General features: G+C 50.2%; 1 pseudogene; it reads right to left on the bottom strand.

Annotated features, from left to right (window-relative positions):
* Nucleotides 1–2025: 2025 nt before the first annotated feature.
* Nucleotides 2026–3866, bottom strand: LOC134367497 (emerin-like; annotated as a pseudogene).
* Between the last annotated feature and the right edge of the window lie 1932 nt (nt 3867–5798).

The raw sequence follows: 5798 nt of genomic DNA, 5'->3' as shown, positions 1-5798 counted from the left end.
CATGTCATTACTTTTGGGACAAAAACATAGAGACCACAAAAGAAACCACTGTGATAATTGAAGGCATCATTGAGACATAGGGAAGTGAACGTGTTTCAGTCCTGGCTATGCAGCCCCATCACTGGGGGATGTAGGGCAAGTCCGTTTCCTTTTCAGGGGTCAGCTTCCCCTTCTTTATAATGAAGAAAAATTTCCGCTTCCTTCCTACTCTGAAGGCCAGGACTCGGTGAGCCTAAGGATGTCATCATGTGTCCCAAGAGTCCCATGTGCCATTTCTGTCCCTAATTCATCTTCCCCTCCACACTCCCAGGAGTTCAAATGGTCCCTCTGGAGCGGATGGAGTAGGGAGAGCAGGGAAAGGTTGTGTAGATGACTTTAGCAGTGAGTTTAGGACTTTGTTTATTTATTTACTGTATAAAGCGAAGGTGTTCAACATGAAATTTTGATATACATACACATAGAAAAGGGGCGCAAGCACCAAGTTTGTCACTAGAAGGGGATGTGAGGACAAAAGGGCCTTCTAAGCAGGTGATATAAAGGATGGAAGATGGGACAAGCACACGAGTTGGCCTTGTAGGGGCAGAGGCAGTTCATCCCTTGCCACCGGGCCAGAGCAGTGAATAGGGACCCAGACACAGATAGTGAGTAGGTTTGATGGTGGGAGGATGACGTGGTTCTCAGCCAGTTGCACCTGTTTTCTCAGTGAACTATTGGGCAAAGTCATCAGCAGGAATGTTGGTAGTTTGAATAGAGAAGAAGGGGTGAAAGAGTGCTTTTGGAGAGAGGGATGAGGAGTATAATACCAGGGAATTGGCCACCAAAATTCAGCCAGCCAGCGCTAGGGAGAGATGGCCCCCAACAACATTCAGCTCTTCCAGCACAGCTGGGAAGCAGGCTGGCCCTGTGGGGTTCAGAGAGGCATGGGGCTGTAGACACACAAGGGCACTGGAGGGAGAGAGAGGCAAAGGAACTAAAGGGGTCGGTAAAGGAGTGTTTATAGGGCTGGATGGGGCATATAACTAGATAAACAGGGAAAGAAGGGCATGGCATGTGTATGGGGGAGCAGGTGCACGCGTGTGTGTATGGTCAATGGATTCATGCACCCTTTGGTGAACTTCAGAGTCTTTGAAACTTTTTCCCTTGTGTCACTAAATAAGCAGCAATTCCAGGAGCTCAGGAATGCTCCACCAGCTATGTGCCCTTGGATGCTGAGGTTGGAACACCACAGAAATTTATGCTGCATTTCCAACTGGGTTCTCTCCACACACTTTGATATACTATAGTTAATTTTATAAGTAGGCATCCCTCAGGATCTTGGTGGATTGGTTCCAGGACACTCCCACCCCCCCACCCCACCCCCATAACAAAATCCACTGAAGCTCTAGTCCCTTACATAAATGGCGTACTATTTGCATGTAACCTTTGCACACTGTAAATGCTTTGGGGAATGAGTTAAGGAATAAAACCCACAATAAATCTAAGAACATATCTATGGGTAGCATTTGATCCCCATCCCAAGACCAAAACAAAAATGCAAAGCCGGATAGTGATTCTTGAGATACAAGACCAGAGGCCCCATGTCATGGGAGCCCAACCCCTCCCCCAGCACGAAGAGCCGATATATTACAAATAAATGGTCTTTTTATTGTGTGTCCATGAAAACAAAGTCAGGGAGGCCTTTGGCCAACAAGGTGTCAATGAGCAAGAGGCATGCATGACAACAACCGTATTCTCCTTGGGAGTGAGTTCTTTACGTCCCAGGCCTTAAGGGTCACACGCAACCAGGGACAGGAGGCTCCAGAGGAACGCAAGCCCAGGACCACCATATACTGGAGGGCCTGAGTCTGCTGCCTCCCTGGCAGGACAAGGCAGGGAGAACAAACACTGCCTCGGGCTAGGCCCAGCCTCCCAAAGCTAGAACACAGGGAACACCCCCACCCCCACCCCCATCAAACACTGCTGAAGAAATCAGCCAGCACTTCTGAGAAGAACTGGCTCTGAAGCCAAAAACCGTCAGGGCTCCATTCAGAAGGGGTTGCCCTCTCGAAGCTTCCAGTAGTAGTAAACGAAGAGTAGGATGGCATTTAAGAGCAGGAAAACCAGAAGCTGGCCCCAGAGCGGGACCCTAAGGGCCTGCTTTCCTGACGGGATGGTGTATCGGGTGAGACATGAAGAGAAGGAACATGAAGATGAGGATAAAGAAGAGGAGGATGAGGATGTAGGAAAATAGGACAGGTCGTGGCAGCTTTTGGAAATGCTAGAAATGTGGTGGTAGTGTGCGATGCTCTGGTAGGCACTATCCAAACCATACACGGGGTGTTCCCTGAGGCAAAAGAGGGGAGCAAGTGGGCCAGGAGAGCCTGGGCCCAGAACCAGCCCCGTCCCTGGGCCTCTCCACTACTCACCTGTCCTTGCTGTCCTCTTCAGAAGAAGACAAAAGACTGTCATCTCGAATCTGCAGAAGCAAATCAGGGTGAGGGAACTGGTTGGTGGGATCACCATGGCCCTATCATATTCCGCAGTCTAAACTTCCTTGGCCAGCCCACTCAGACCATTGCTTAAAGGCCAGGGACCTGCCCCTTCCAGAACCTTCTGAGTTCCCGGCCTTTTGTCTGTGGGGCCTTACCACTCGCTCAGTGACTGTCCTGGCTGCCTGTGCCCCAGCACCCTCCTTTCTAATTTAAGGATTCTCAGAAAGAGCATGAGTCTAGATCTCAGACCAGGGTCCAGGCCATGTGCCTTCCCATGCTCTCTAGTCAAATAGTTCTCACGGCTCCCCAAAGTAGGGCCCTGACCAAACAGGTGTCTACTGACCCTAACTCTCCCTGGAGAATGAAGGGTGCACCCAGTGTCCCCCCTCCTGCACTGTATTTGCCCAAACCCAGCTATGGTCCCCTCAGGTCGGATCAAAGTACAGGATGCCTGACAGCCAGCTCGCCTGGTGGTTGAAGGTGTCAGCATCTGAGAGCGAAGTCACTGGCTGGTGGAATCCCTTGGATGTACCCACAGAATCGGCCTCCCTGGAAGCCCTGGCGGTCAGGTAACTCTACTCACAGTACTCGTCATTACAGCCTTATGAACGGGGGCATGGTTAGCAGAGGAAGCATCGGTATGCCCTGCCTGGTCCAATGGACCTAATCTGAATCACATTACGGGCCTATGACAAAGTTTCTCCCTCCTAGGGTTGCTGAGAGGTGGTGGGTGTTGGGGCCTCAGGTTCTCCCTAAGACTGGGGTCCCCGACGGAGTGGCCTTCAGATATCAGGGTGCCCACCCCATCCCTGCCTTACCCTTGCTCTGGTAAAGTAAGGTGTCATCTTTCTTGGGCAGATTGTGCATATCCGAAGAGCCCTTGAGAGCCGAATCCAAGTCTGAATGGGGCAGGAGGAACAGTCCATGTGCCTCACAGGCTTTCCTCCCTTCTCTCCAGCGGCCTAATCGGCCAACGCCCTTTCCCCACACTCCCGACCCATCCTCCCCGTCGCCCATGCCCCGTTGCCATCCCATGGGCGGCCAGGCGGGCCCCTGGGGCTGGGTCTCACTGGAGAACCCATAGGAGGAGGCAGACGAGTTAGAGGACGAAAGCCTCCTTCGCCTCTGGGTCATGTACTTGAAGATTGTTAGTTGAGCCTGGCCAGACACGGGGTGCAGGGCGGTCAGGGTTATGGTCCTCAAACCTGGGGGAGAGCGCAGTGGGGACACGGGTAACGGGTCCGAGGGAAGGAGCGGGACGAAACGCGGGGAGTATGTCCCGGGAGGGGACCCGACCGCCGCGGGGCGCTGCGTACCCAAGACGTTCGCGTGCTGGATGAAATAGCGCAGCAGGGCGTCCAGCTCGGGGTCCGACATAACCGCAGAGTCGTCCATGGCGGGCGCAGCCGGCACCGGGAGGCGGGAGGGGAAGGCCTGCGGGCGGCCCCGGCCTGTCAACACAAGCCTAGCAACGGTTTCCTAGCAACAGGGCGGTGGCAGCAAGAACGCCTGGTCAGCAGCCTCGCTGGCGTCACGCTGGCGTCACTCGTGCGTCACAGTCATGGGAGTGGGCGGGGCTGTGCTGCGCGTCGGGGGGCTGGGCTAGAGAGCCCTAAGTCCCCAAGGGCGGCAGAGGCTGCAGGGAAGTGAGGGGCGGGGCCTGCACTGGCCAAAGTGGCGCAGACCCGCGTGGCCATGGGAGTAGGGCGGGCATGGCCTGCAGCGTCGTCACCTGCTGGGTCGTTTAGGCTGGACCAAAGACCGGGACAGGACCTGCTCGAGCCGAGCCAGCAGACAGCGGCCAGGACAAGGGAGCGGGCGGGATGGGCGCGCTTGGGGCAGTTCGGTTCCCTGAGTTTCTTCGGCTTCGCCCTGTCCTTGCATCTCCCCGCCGTCCGCCATCGCTCCCTGTCCCCGGTGTCCAGGTCCTGGTTCAAATCCCCAAACCAGACAACTGCCCCCCCCCCAAAGGAACAAAAACTGAAAATGTAAGGACTGAGAATTTTCACAAATTAAAGTCAGGCACCAAACTACATATCCAGGACGGTCAGAGAATACCAAGCATCATAAGTGCACAGAAAGCTACACCTAGGTCAAACTACATACAATTAAAATTTTTAAAAAATTCCAGAAACAAGACAGAAGGGGGGGGGGGAAACCTTACCTGTACAAGAACAAGGATAAGAACTACATCCAACTTATCCTCAGAAAGCAGACAAGCAAGAAGAGAGTAGGGTGAAATTTTTAAATTGTTGAGAGAAGTATGCCAAACCTAGAATTCTTTACCCTGCAAAATTATCGTTCAAATGTGAACGCTAAATAGAGGCCTTCTCGGAGAATAGAAATTAAGGGAATTCGTTGCCAGTGTCCTGCCTTGAAAGACGTGTTAAAAGTCCTTTAGACAGAAGGAATGTGATACAGGTCAAAAACACAGATGTACATAAAGATAGGAAGACTATCAAAGAAGGAATAAGTGAAGGTGAAATAAAACCTTTCATTTTTGTAATTCTTACAATAACTGACAGGTAATACTTTGTCCAACATAATAGTTAAATGGAGGCAATTATGAATGATTTGTTCATGTTATATGCATGAAAGATCTGTTATACGTATGTATTTTGCCTATATCTGCTTATACATAAGTGAAGGGCATGACCGTGGAACAGGTTGGAAGAATTAGGACTCTATTATTATACACAGTGCTCACACACCCCATGAAGTGGTACACAGTCATTGAAAGTGGATTTGCGTTAGTTGTAAGTGTGTATGACCAACTATAGGGCATCCACTAAAAAAGGTAGTAAAGGAAGTACAAGAAATATATTAAGAAAGGACAGATAATGGAATCATTTAAACCACAAAAGGCAGTTAATAGTGGAAGACGAAACTAAGAACAGAGAACAGGGGCAACAAATAGAAAACTAACAAATACAGTAGATATTTATCCACCTCTACCAGTAATATGAATGGACTAAATACACCAAATACACCTTACATATGAATGGACTAAATACACCAATTAAATTCAGACATTGTCAGAGATGATCACAAAACAAGATGCAATTATATTTTGTCTCCAAGAAATCCCGTTTAAATATAAAGAAATGTATTGACTAAAATTGAATGAATGGAGAAAAATATACCATGCTAACACTCATCAAAAGAAAGCAGGAGCAGCAATCTTAATCTCACACAGAGCACACTGCCAATCAAGGAAAGTTATCAAGGATTAAGAAGTGCATTACATAAGGATAAAGGTGTTCAGTGCTCCAAGGAGACATAACAATCCTTAATGTGTAAGCACTTAACCACATATCACATTACATG

Source organism: Cynocephalus volans, chromosome X (genome assembly GCF_027409185.1).
Source record: "Cynocephalus volans isolate mCynVol1 chromosome X, mCynVol1.pri, whole genome shotgun sequence".
NCBI classification, from domain to species: domain Eukaryota; kingdom Metazoa; phylum Chordata; class Mammalia; order Dermoptera; family Cynocephalidae; genus Cynocephalus; species Cynocephalus volans.
This window is presented reverse-complemented; position numbering and strand designations above follow the sequence as displayed.